This window comes from Macrotis lagotis, chromosome 1, assembly GCF_037893015.1.
Source record: "Macrotis lagotis isolate mMagLag1 chromosome 1, bilby.v1.9.chrom.fasta, whole genome shotgun sequence".
NCBI lineage: Eukaryota > Metazoa > Chordata > Mammalia > Peramelemorphia > Peramelidae > Macrotis > Macrotis lagotis.
Window position 1 is genome coordinate 272,242,003 of NC_133658.1, and position 13,415 is coordinate 272,255,417.

Below are 13,415 nucleotides of genomic sequence, written 5' to 3' on the forward strand. Positions count from 1 at the left end.
ATGTGTTTTTTTTAGTGCTTTCATAGTCTTAATTTAAGAACTGATAATGAACATTAACTATAATTCTATAGGGTTCGAGTTTTAAGTGAATATGTACTCATCCCAGGATAATAAATACTAACTTTAATTGTAAAGGGCAATAGAGTGAAGTGATTCTTCCATAATCATTATTATATTCTAGATGGAATCACTACAATTCTATTAGAATTTGGACCTCTGCATAACTAGTTCCCAATCTCTTCCAGGGAGCTTTAGTAGGTCGAATTCATTCCCAATTCTGCCTCCTGACTCATCCTGCCAAACTTATTCAGATCCAACCTCATTTTCTCCCCAGATGCCTTTCTGGTCACTCCAGCCAACACTGATATTTGTTTCTTAACCTTCTATAACTACTTCTCATATGAACCACTCCTTATGGTACTTATATGGCAGCCTAGCACTTTTCTAATACCTTGTAATTCTATCTCTCAGGACACCTAATGGTTTTTAGCTCAATACTTGCTGAATTAAACAATTTTTAGCGAATACATATATATGGCAAGCAGCTACAACTTATCTAACTATTGACTGTCATTAAAGATATATTCAGAAATGTGCACTCCAACAATGAAGTAGCTTATTAATGCACTGAGATACTGGTTTCTCTAAGTATTCCTGATAAACAACTTAATAACCCATCAATGGACCCCCCCCCACATTCACTTATATTCTAGGGGCTTGTCTCTAAAATTAGAGTTAAACTTGTAAAAATCTAACATTCCTTCTATCTTTAACATGTCAAGAGTCAGTTTCTATAATTTGAATGACTAATTTTCCCTAGAAGATCATTACAGGACTGGGGGGGGGGGGAGCCAGAGAATTCAATTAATGGACTCTGACTTCTGTACTTTAGAACAAATCATTTCAAAATGGGAAGTTCTGTGAACATATTAATGCATTATAATTAAGATATGATATGCGACTGAAAGTGATACCTCATTCATAATGCAGTTTTAAAATATAAGAATGATGAAAAAATTGAGCTACTAGTATGTCCTAATACACTAAGCAGTTTTGATAGTATAGCAAAAGCGTTCAGATGTGATAGATTCACAAATAAGGTGATGTAGGGAAAAAGCAAGAAGCTGAATAAAATGACATAAAACATGTTCAAGTCTCTAGGAGAAATCAAAAGCAGAAAAGATATTAAAGGATAGGTGTTTTAAATATATTAGGTCTAGATAATTAAATAGAACATATAAAAATCAAAGTCCTAAAACAAGGATGTTGGGGATAAATTCAAAACCACAAATTAATATTAAAAATCAGGAAAATCTTATTAAAAAGACCAGAAGCAATTTTATTTCTAGCCTTCCTAATAAAAAAAAATTCCAAATTATGGGGATATTACACAACAGAAAAGCACCAAATGTAAAGTTAAAAAGTAAACCTGGGTCAAATAAAAGCAGTAAAAAGCAGGTTTTGCATTTTTGTGATATTATTTTAAAAGACTATTAAAAGTTAACAGGCTAGCTCTAGCTACGCCCTGGGGGGGGGGGAGGCGGTTAGTAATGAAGATCCAGCCCTCGACTTATTTTTAAAATAATTATTAACATATTCAGACACTGCTTGCTTCTTCGACTAAGATTTCCAGAGGTATTGATAATATAGGTTTATATTGTCATCTGCACGGCTAACGGGTTAAACAATACTGTGTTTAGCCCACACAATCTGCAAGGCAATTTAAAATATCTAAGAGCAAGGATGCAAGTTAACAAAACTCCTGGGAAACAAATATATGCAGGCTTCGGTTAACTATTTTCCATCCCCGGCGCCGCGCCCGCCGGCCTTCCCCCCGCCCCCGCGCCCCGTTCATTACCATAATTCAGTGTATCCAATAGGCTAAATTAACAAACAAGTTTTCACCGCCTATCAGCGAAGGTTTAAAAAAAAACACGAACTCAAGGCGTATACTACTTTTAGCTTTAGTCTAAAGTCTTATTAGAAACATGAAAAAAATCTCTAAAGTATTTCAGAGATTAATATATATGTGCAACCGGCCCCATAAAGTTATAAAACGTTATCATGACGATTACATATCACTAAACTCTATTTCTAATCTCACAATCACATGGAAATTCTGCAGCTCGACAACGAACAACTGGTAAAGAAAGATTTTATTTACTTTGGGTAATTTTCTAAGTTGACAAAACAAATCTAGTCTGCAAGAATATGTTGCATGTAACTGAATTATAACAAATCTTATCTTTTCTCTAGAAATTTTTTTCTAAAATCAGTAAGGATACGAGCTCCATTGAAATTCAAGCATTCCAGAAGTCTTTCCCCAAAAGCTCAGAGGGCAGAAACTATTTTATAATTCATGTGCATCTGCCGAGAGCCCAAGGGTGCTACTATGGATCGATGTAGTTAATACTTGTTGACTGGAAATCCTCCGTGGGGTTCCAGCCTCTTACTTGTTACAAAGAAACTAGCGTGCTCGTTAAAAATTGAGGGGTTTGAATGTGGGAAACACATCGCTCATTTCCATTTCTCCTCTAACGAGCAGAGGCTGCTATGCTAGCTGGTTGAGGACCACCCTTCCACCCCCAAACCCCGCAAAATTAAGATGGGGAAATCAAGCCGAGAGAAGGCTCGGGCAGGGGTGGGCGGACCGGGCTGCGGGGAGCCGTCGCCAGCTCCGTACGGATCAAGGCCCATTACAAGGCACAAACGTGATTACGGAGCTCGGTGCGGTCACGGAAGGCAACCTGGAGAAAGGAAAGGCCGGGAGGAGGTGAGAGGGGAGAAGGGCGCGGGGCAGGGGGTGGCTGGCCGAGCGGGGAAAGCCCGGGCGCGGAGGGAACCCCTACGCCAGGGGCGTGGAGGAGGGGACGCGTCCGGCTCCCGCCAATCCCCCAGGGGCCCGGGCCCGGGCAAGAAGGGGGCGCCCTGCAGCCCGCTACCCCGCCCGAGAGCAGGCGGCGGCCATTTTCTCCGCGGGCCCCGAGCTCGGAGGCCGAAAGGCGAGGTCCGCGCAGGCCCCGGGGTGAGGGGGCCGATGAGGCCGAGTCATTCGCTTCTCTCCTTTCCTTTGTGCCAGCCGCACGCGGCGGGGGCTGGGGTCCTCTGCCCCGGGGTCAGGACTTACCAGCGGGCCTCAAGGCCTCCCAGGTCTCGCAGCCATTTCCTACCGAATGCAGCTAATGGGCCGGGGGGAGGGGGGGAGCCTGGGCGGCTGCCTGCGACGCCGCCCAACGAGGCGCGACGGCAAGAGGGGCAGCGGCGGCGAGGCGTGCGTTTCGGGCGCCATAGGGGAAGGAGGCTACAGCGACCCCTGCCTTGGAGGAGCAGCAACTGCAGGCGCCGCGGAGCCACCCCCCCCAGACCGGAAACAAGTGAACCCCAAATAGGAAATTTCGGATTCAGTGAGTCTATGGGAGACCCGGATGCCTAAATAGGTAGATGGGCCGGTCCATAAGTTAGTGATAATCTGCAAATGACTAGGATCCTTAGTTCCAGTAAACCATTCCTGAAGTTCCTAGAATCCTCCTTGTCGAGCTGTTTCTCAGCCAAAGAAACTACTGTGGATTTCTGGGGTCTGCTAGGTTAAGGCAGATTTTTTTTTTCCTGTTAGCTTTCATCAAACACCCCCCAACTACCCTTTCAAAACCAGGGTAGTCCAGAGCACGGTGCTAGTTGAGGCGTTTGTATCTTTGGACTTCCTTTTATTAGTCTTTCCCACCCTAGAATCATACATATTAGCACAGTTCTGGAGATGAAAGGGACTTAAAAAGGCCACCTAGTCCAACCCATGGAGTAACTACTGGGGCAGTGCATAGTGTGCACAGTGTGCACAGTCAGGATGCCAACTGGACCACAGCAAGTCCTTTAATTCTGTTTGTCTCAGTTACTTCATCTGTAAAATAAACTGGAGAAGGAAATGACAAACCATTCCAGTCTCTTTTCCAAGAAAAGCCCCCAAATAGGGCTTTTGAAGACTCCCGCAAAACTGAACCACAAAGTCAGCATTTTACAAATGGGGTACCAAAGGTCAAAAGAGTGACTGTGTCCAAGATCTTGATTTAACCCAGATCCTTACATGCCCACAAGATGGCGAGAATGAGAACTGAGGACCTTTACAATGCTAAATAATCCAAGGAACAATTTAAAGCACTTTTAAAATATATTGTACCCACAGGTAAGGGTCATGAAAATTATATGAGGATAGGCAGAATTTGCCAATGGACTGGCAAAGAAAGGCAGTCGGGAAGTGAACTCAATTAACTTTGCTGGATTCATTTTTCATTCATGTTCAACAAGGTTCAATGGTTACCTAGCATCTACACAAAAATTACGACCAAAGACCTGAAAACAGAATGTAAAGAACAGTTGCTGAATAATTAAAAATTCAGTAACATGGATTTCAGTGATGATTTATCCTATGTTTCCTTCCCCAACTATTAAAATCAGGAAGAATGTATTGGATATAGAGAATACCTACCTGGTACAACCTGGCCCCATCCACATATAAATACAAAATAATTAAGATATTTAAAAGTAAATGATTTTGTGTGTGGAATCCAACACTAGCCAACAGTACTCAATGCATATGTTAGCCATTCAAATTTAGCTAGAACAGTTAAGCTTACATTTAAAAAACAATGGATTATTACAAAGACCCCAAAGGAGCAGCAGCAGGGAGCCTTAATAGAAATTATTAGGAGTCCGTGGTGAGGACACTAGTCCCAAGGCTAGTTTCTACCAAATTTTTCTCCTCCCCTCAGGAGAAGGGCTAGCTATAACTCACCCCACCCACACTCCTTCCCATGAAAAAGAGTTAGAAAATTATAAAGCTACAGTTAGTGGCTATTGTTAGTTTAATTTTAACAACCAAAGACTAGTTTGCTTAGTCATGAAATTTATAAAATACACAACCCAAAGAAGGCAGTCCAAAAAGGTGAAGTCATTTTTCTCCAAGGATTCCCAGAGTATTGAGATATAAGTCAAAACTTTTTATCAATATTTTTACTATAGATATGTCTATATTAAATATGAATAGTTATAAACCATGCAAACATCTATGAGAGTCAGTGAGGGACATAAAATATGTAGTCAATAGAATTTTATGTGCAGTGGCAAAGGAGGTTGGGACAGACAAGGAGATATCAGGTTTTCTGTAGAGACATCTGAAAGGCGGGTACATTTATTGCATACACTGTGTCCATGTTAGAAGGGTACTTTATCCAGAGATTCTTTTAAATGAAAGGAATAAGGTAATTAGCAAAATTTCAAAGTAGCAGTAAAACATCAACCGTGTAAGTCCTGTTGGTCTAGATGAGCCCTTTGCAGAAACCACTGTAATGTCTAATGCTGCATGCAGATTCAAAAAGAAAAAAAAAACAACCCCAGAAAAACTAAGCAACGAAAGGCCCATTTTATTTTCGTTTAATTGCCAGCATCTCAGAAAGATAGAGCAAAATACAGGATTGGTTAGGAGGCTCCTCGTACAGTTATAAAAACACTGGCTACAGTTTCCCAGGAGCCCTCCTCCCTCTCCCAGTCCAGGGGTACTTTGAATTCTAAAAGGAGCTCTTTTGACATTTGGATTGGTTCTCAAAGACCGAAATTGAGTAGAACCTTTTTGCAGAATTCTGACTATCGCTTTTCTTCCCACTCGCCAAAAAAAAAAAAAAATCAGCCCTAAAAAGCTGAGGGAAGGTCTTGGCAGACTGGGTGGTTGGCTGACTCCCACCTCGGGGGCCCTGGGCCGGGAGGCCCTAAGAATGCCCCGAGGAGAGGCGTCTCCCCAGGATTCCAACCTTCCGGGGGCTCCTTCCTGCCCTCCGCCACGGACCCTGTAAAACAAACTGTACCTCGGGGGCCGTGGCTCTTTACCTGCAACATCCCTTCACGTACCGTGCGGCTCAGGCTCGCCCTTCTCCGGCTCCGCAGCGACGTCTGGGCCGCGGCCGCGGCGGCGGGGGCTGGAGGGCCGCGCGGCGGGGGCGGCGGCGGGGGCGGGCCCGGCCCGAGCCGCTTGTCCTCCCAAGCCGACGCCTTTCCGGGAGGCGCCATCTTCTGTGGGCGGGGCCTCGCGGCTCCACCCTATCCCCGTTCACGGAGGAATCAAAATAATCGCCTTCCTCCTAAAGCCAGCCGAAGAGGCCGTGAGTCGGGAAGGTGAAGATAAATAGAAATGTGCGTCGAGTCACCCAGAGAGAGAAAAGCCGGGGGGCTCCTACTTCTGGACACTGCCCTTCCCCGCTCACCCCCCAAACTCTGCTCGTTCCAGAGCGGGCTCTGCCCCAGCGCTGAAATGAAAGCCTTTCCCAGGAAGGTCTCGCACTGGTTTTTGGCACACACACAGACACACAGTAAGCATTCGGCTTTCGGTCACGCTCCGGCTTTGCGTGACCCCATTTGGGGTTTTCCCGACGAAGATATTTGGCGCGGTTTGCCATTTCCTCCTCCTGCACATTTTACAGATGAGGAAACTGAGGCAAATTCAGAGTGAAGTGACTTGCCCAGAGTCAAACAGCTACTAAATCCGATCGATTTCAGATCTGGCTGACTCCCAAGTCACCTGGCCCCGCAGCTGCCCACACCAAGGACCCGCTTAGGGCCAGCCCAAGCCCTGGGGAGGCAAAGGGAAATTAAAGCTAGTCCCTTCCTCCAAAGCACTCGCTGCAAACAACTACATACAAGCAAGAGATACAGGCATGTATACATGCACTGTAATACATACAAGATAAATACAAAATAACAGATGGAAAGCGCTGGGATTAAATGGGATTTGGAGAAAGGCTTCCTTTAGAAGGTGGCTCACTTACTAGCTCTTCCATCAGTGAATTTGGATTGTGTAAATGGATAGGAGTAAAGTCCACTTTTGTTGACCGGAATTCATAAGTTAGGAACTGTGGGGGAAGGGAAACTTCAATACAAGTCAAGTAAAAAGACTAGTGTTTGAGATAGTGGAGAATATTACACACTGAGATATAGGGAGACTCGAGCAGCATCAAGAGAGCAATTTACATCATGATCACAATAATGTAAAGAAAACACTGAAAAACACCAGAACTTAATGCAATGATTTCAGATGATAAGGAAACCTCTCTTCCATTCTTTTTTAGCAGAGGTGAACTACAGCTGCAAAATTTAATGTACCAGTTAAGGCCCATTATAGATTATTTGATTTACATATCTATGTTTCAAAAAGATGCTTTTTAGTAAGGAGGGAGAAGTTGAGAGCCATTGGGAAGTGACCTGTTTTTAAAAAGCATCAATAAAACATGTTAGGTTTTTTTTAAAGGAAGTCAAGAAATCCCAAGAAACACTTTCTCCAATTAACCCCTAAAAGAATCAAACCTATTTTTCAGTTATATGTAAGAAATATGAAATTTTTTCAGGCTACAAAATGACAAGAATTCCTGCTATCATAGTAAGTATAAGTATAGTGAAAAGTAAAGTATGGTAAAAAGAAAAGGTATGGACAAACCACCAAAAAGAAATTTGAGATTACTTCCAGGTGATGGTATATTAATTTTCATGCAGTGAGAGGTAATACTTCCATAAAGGAAAAGAAGGGTTTCAACAAGAGATTTAGAAGGAATATATTCTTCCAGTAATGTACTTTGATGGAAACAACATGAAAAGGTGGAACATCTAGCATAATAGTTTGGCTAGAACAGAGGAATAAAGAGGAGTAATGCAAGGTGGCTGAGAGCTTTAAATGCTATCTAATGCTTTTGTGTTTTATCCTATAGGTAGCTAGTAGCTTATTAAGGATGAAGACCATCACAATCTGAGGAAGGTGATGCCATGATAAGCACATGATTTGGACTTGAGGAGTGCCCTGCTGTGCTAAATTACCAAGCTCACTTTCTCCTCCAGAGTCATCAGGGACAAGTAGCCAGATATGAATCAGGACAAATAGAGATGGCCCCAGATTTGAGGCAATCAGGGCTAAGGGACTTGCCCAAGGTCACACAGCTAGTAAGTCATAAATGTCTGAGGCCAGATTAGAACTCTTGTTCTCCTGATTCCAAGGCCAGTGCTCTATCCAATGTACCACCCAGCTGATCCTGTTAAAAGTTACTGAGAAAGGGAATTGGAAAGTTATTTTATAGATTAAAGGACAAATTGAAAAGGAGAATAGAGGCAGGGAAACCAAATAGGTTTGCAAGAGATGATTGCAGAAGATTGTAATAGTCTGGGAGAGATAATAAAGGTCTGAACTAAGGTAAATGTCAGTATAATACTGTGCTCTTGAATTTTAGGCATATTTACAAAAAAATATATAATTTATCATAATTTTAAATTCAAGAATTTCTAATTCAAAGATATCCTTCTTTGAAGGTTCCTGAGTATGTTAGAACTACCCGTAGACATATCTCTGTCCTAAATGTGTATTCTCAAGACAGCAACCATTAAATCCTTCTTCCCTTCTGTGCCCTAAATGGTATTCTACATCAGCTAGTGACAGTGTCTTTGACACCATCAGGAGAGATTCAGCTAGGAATAGAATAAGGCTAACCTGGGGTCCAAATAGACTAGATGTTAAATTGGGGGGGGGGGGGACTGAACTATATTACTTGGCCTCTAAAGGGCCTTCCAGGTCTAAATTTGTGATATCAGGACTTTGGAACGTCTTTTTTTTTTTTTTTTTTTTTTTTTTTTTTTGCTGAGACCTGAAATTCCAATACTGGGTCTTGGTTCTATAAGTTAAAATTTTGTGTCTCTCAGTCATTTATATCTCAGTAAATTAATTTGATATTGGTCTGTTGTATGGGTTATTCTGGCTTTGGCTTGTTGACAACATACAAAAGCTCAAAGTTTGCCTGAAATAGTTTTCTCCTAGAAAAATTCCCTGATTTCTCTTAGCCAGAAATTCATAGGTTCTTAGGATGTGGAGTTGAAAGACTTTACAGACTTTCTAGTGCAATCCTTTCATTCTCTAAATGAGGATGCTGAATCCCAGAAAAGAGAAATTGTTTCCAGAGAGGAGAAATTACTTGTTTAAAGGCACAGAGTTAGTAAAAAGCAGACATAGACTTTGAATTCAGGTCCTCTGACATGAGAGCTGGTTTGGTTGAGTGTTCACAATGTGCTGACTCTGAAAGCAGAGTGAACAGGATGAAATTCTTTACCATTTATACTTATGTAACTTTGATAGTTACTTTTCTGAAAATGCTGAGTCTGTTTATTTATCAGGAAAATGAGGGGGCTGACCTAAATGATCTTTGAAGTCCTTTTCCACTGTATATCTATGATCATTTTATGATACTGAATCTGAGGGTTTGTTTTTTTCTCTTATGATTACACAAGTTTTTCTTGAGGCCCAATGGTGACAATCTTCTCCTCAAACTTCAAAGAACATTGTTTTGTACTTCTCCAATATATTTATCATTATTATTGTTTATTATAGCTATTTGTACATAGTTATTTTTCACAACCTATAAGTCAGTGAAAACAGGGGTCTGTATTTATAGAGAAATGCATATTATACTCCTTAAAGTGTCATGGAAATGGGAGATGATATAATTTCTTAAAATAAATTTTATTGAAACTTTCCTTGATAACTGTAACTATTCAAATATTAAAAGCAACAAAAGAACCAAAAAAAAAAATTACTCAAGACTCTAAGGCCTGACTCTGTGATCTCACTTGTTTCAATATTCCATTTTAAAGTAAATTAGCTCAGACACTTAATAATTACCTAGCCCTGTGGTCTTGGGCAAGCCACTTAACCCCATTGCCTTGAAAAAAATCTAAAAGAAAATAAAAAATAAAAAATAAAGTAAATTAGCCAGGGTAGCTAGGTGGTGCAGTGGATAGAATACTGGTCTCTCAAGAGGACCTGAGTTCAAATGTGATCTCAGACTCTTAATAATTATCCAACTATGTGACCTTGGGCAAGTCACTTAACCCCACTGTCTTGTAAAAACCAAAAAAAAAAAGGAAAAGTACTTCCTCAGTGTTCACTTAAATTTACTTCTAGTGCTGTAATAAATAGTTTTGTATAAATAGGTTTTTTTTTAGTTTTTGCAAGGCAAATGGGGTTAAGTGGCTTGCCCAAGGCCACACGGCTAGGTAATAATATTAAGTGTCTGAGACTGGATTTGAACCCAGGTACTCCTGACTCCAGGGCCGGTGCTTTATCTACCACGCCACCTAGCTGCCCCTTAAATAGGTATTTTTGATTATAGGGATCAACATACCAGATATCTGGAGGGGGGGAAAAATACCAAAAGCATATAATTAAATCTCAGATTTTATTACTAACAAAAGAAGGTGAAGTCTGAGAGAGCAGTAACTACCAACCTATCTACTCTCTCATCTATTAAAAAATCTTTATGAAAATCAACTATACATGAATTGAGGATATCTTTGATGAGGTTCCTGGTGAGGAACACTAGGGTTTTCAAAAACAATATTCAATAATGAATCACTTCTTTACCATTTTACAATTAATTAAATGATGTAGTAAAGATTATGTTTGCTTGCACAATTTTAACCTGATTATCATTTGATTTAAAAGAAAGTATTTGGTTTCATAAGATAAAGTGTTACCTTATATGCTCTCTTAGACATTGCCTCTTATTTATATATCAAACCCATTTAAATTTCTTGGACTATATGAAAGTAGGAAAAACTCTATTCAATGACTCCACATTAGAAGAGACACCAAAAGGTATCCATATTTCCAAGGTATTTGCTACTAGCTAGAGGAAATTGAAGGCAGGGTCTAAGCCAAAAAAGGATTTCCTGTGTATGGTGAGATCTTCCAGCTACTCCTGTTTGGAGATAGCCTTATGATGATCCACAACAAGTACCAGACATCTTCAGTGCCACTTAAAGGAGCTCATTATATCTATATAAAATAGACTAACTGGATGAAGAATTATCTATTGGCTAGATTTCAGCTTGCAATTGGATTAATACCCTTGTCCATTGGTGTGTCTGTCTGGTAAATGCTATAAAGAGAAGCCATGAGTTGGTCCCAGAGATGAACAAAGTAAGATGGTGAGTTCAATTGCTTTTGAGAAATTGCAAAGCTCTTTTACTGATCTTAAACTTCTCATCAAGCTTGACCCTGAGCATTCCCTGGTAGCATAATAGACAGAGCACCAAGCCTTGAATTCAAGTTTAGATTTAGACATTTACTAGCTTTCCCTGGGAAAGTCACCTGAGTTTCCTCACCTATAAAATGAGCATAATAATAGTACCTACCTCACAAAATTGTTTCAAGGATCAAATATGTGTAAAAAACAATTTAGTTCAATGCTGTATAAAAGGTTATTTCCTTTATTTTGCCTTCCAAATAAAGACCCAGCTTTTCAAGACTGACATGATAACAATGCCACTCAGTATATGGCAATAGTATAGGGAATACAACTGCTTAAGAAGAAATGAGTATTACCCTTGAGACATTGATACTATTTAGTTTATGACCCAAAGTGACCCAAGGCAAAGGGAAAGGATCCAAATTATCGAAGATCTTTATAGACAGATTTGAATGTAGCAAAGAACCAGAAAACAAGGAGGTAAAAATTGTTGAACAAAATACAGTACTTGAAATATAGGAACTGAACCTGTGCTTTTTTTTTTCCTTGCTAGACGGAACTTCTAAGTGAAGAAAACCCCTATATTAATGCAGGCTGTGATCTTTTCTGTTAGGTACACTATTAGAGAACTAAGAAATTAAATGGTTTGTTTAGTATTAATTAGTTGGAGCTGGAAACTATTCTTTCTGAATAGGTCAGTTCCTTAATCACAATGCTTCATTACCTATCAACATATGAATGTAATAGAATCTATTGTTACTGCCAAGAAATGACAAAAGAAATGGTTTCAGAGAAACATGGGAAGACATGAACTGATACAAAGTAAAATAGAAGCTGAACAATTTATACAGTTAACCAGATCAAAAAGGAAAAAATTATGAGCCTACCAATCATGACTATGAAGCCAGAAGATGAAGAACAGTACAAAATGCTGTATGAGAAGATGAGAAGGCAAGTGATGACGAAAGAGGAAAAAATTAGAGCATTTAAAAAACCCATAGAAGAAACCAAAGCAATTGTTTAATTGGGTGTATGATAAGGTAAAAGAAGATGTAAAGGTGGGAATAGATTAAGATTATGGAGGACTTTGAACGCAAGATGATTTTGTGTTTGATCTTGAAGGGATCAGGAACCATTGAAGGAAAAAAAGATTATTCCTCTCTTTTTATTACCACCTAATATTTAATCAAAAGTTTTTCCCCTTTTCTACTTCATCCAAAAATTAAGAAGTATGTGATATCTCTCAAAGATTTACCCAGGCCAAGATCTAATGAGATATTAAAGAAATTCTACTAATTTTAGGCATATGGGTGCATTCTTGCTCATTGTGTTTACTCACCATTTTGGGGAAGAATTGATTCTCCCTTTTGTCAGATAGTTTATATGGTAATTGCTAAGTCTCTTTGACCAAGATTTGGGTCATCCAAATCTTGTTTCCCACAAGCCTCCTTGTAGTATATAGCCCAACTTATCATTGTAATATTCATTTCCTCATTATCTGTTATTCAATCAATGATTGCCACCCTCAGGGACTTTTACTCTTCCAAGTGCATAGAAGCTGTGATATTACCTAGAGGCCTCTGTCTTTGGTCTAAGAAAAGCAGTCAAAATCCTTTTATTGAATAAATATGCCAGAAATTATGTCTCTCTCACCTTTTTAAACACTACATATAATTAAGGAAAATCATTTTGGCTGCTGCACAGAGTATGAACTGGAGTGGGAAAAGACCTGTGGCAGGCAGATTCACTAGCAGGCTATTGCAATAGGCCAGGCCTGAATAGATGAGGGTCTGCATGGAGTGATGGTGGCAGTGTCAGGAGAGAAGGGAGCAGATCTTGAAGTACAACATTAATATTCAGGTAAAAGGGGTCCTTGACATTTTTTGGATTCTCCTTAGAAATATGAATTTGACTAGGCATCTTTAAGTCTGGAAACATACAGATAAGGCACAAATGTTGGGGGGGGGGTGTCACAGAACTTATCTTGGACTTAAGAAATGTTCTTGTTTACCCTATCCTTTTGCCTTGCCTGCAGATTTCTGACTCCTCCCAAGACTATCTCCCCTTTCTTCAGATGTATCTAGATCTATAGAATATCACATTCCACACTTCTTAAGCCTGTAAGAGGCCTGGAAGTATGGGATTCTTTCTAAGTTAGTAATTATCTGTCTGATAAGGAAATATATCTAACAGCTATCTCTGCTTCTGTACCCTGCTTGCTCACAATACCCCCCCCCCCCCCAATACTATAAAAACCTTGTTCTCTGGATACTCAGTGCCATGTGATTTGAAGGAAAATGTAACTCTGCACAGTCAGGTAATAAATCTCCAAAACTTATCAAATTTTGGTCTCTGTCTTGCTCTTTGGGTTTA

At 40.1% G+C, this 13,415-nt stretch overlaps 1 protein-coding gene across 9 annotated transcripts in view; it reads right to left on the reverse strand.

Moving 5' to 3' along the window:
* Positions 1-5,966, reverse strand: part of DIDO1 (death inducer-obliterator 1) — a 57,931-nt gene extending 51,965 nt beyond the window's left edge. For 3 of the 9 annotated variants that reach the window (XM_074210441.1, XM_074210432.1, XM_074210442.1), the window contains exon 1: positions 3,128-3,214. The gene's annotated coding sequence lies outside the window, so the exon portion shown is untranslated. Of the gene's footprint in view, positions 1-3,127; positions 3,215-5,852 lie in introns of those variants that run through there. The other 6 variants (XM_074210433.1, XM_074210435.1, XM_074210437.1 and 3 more) reach the window with 5 other exon arrangements.
* Between the last annotated feature and the right edge of the window lie 7,449 nt (positions 5,967-13,415).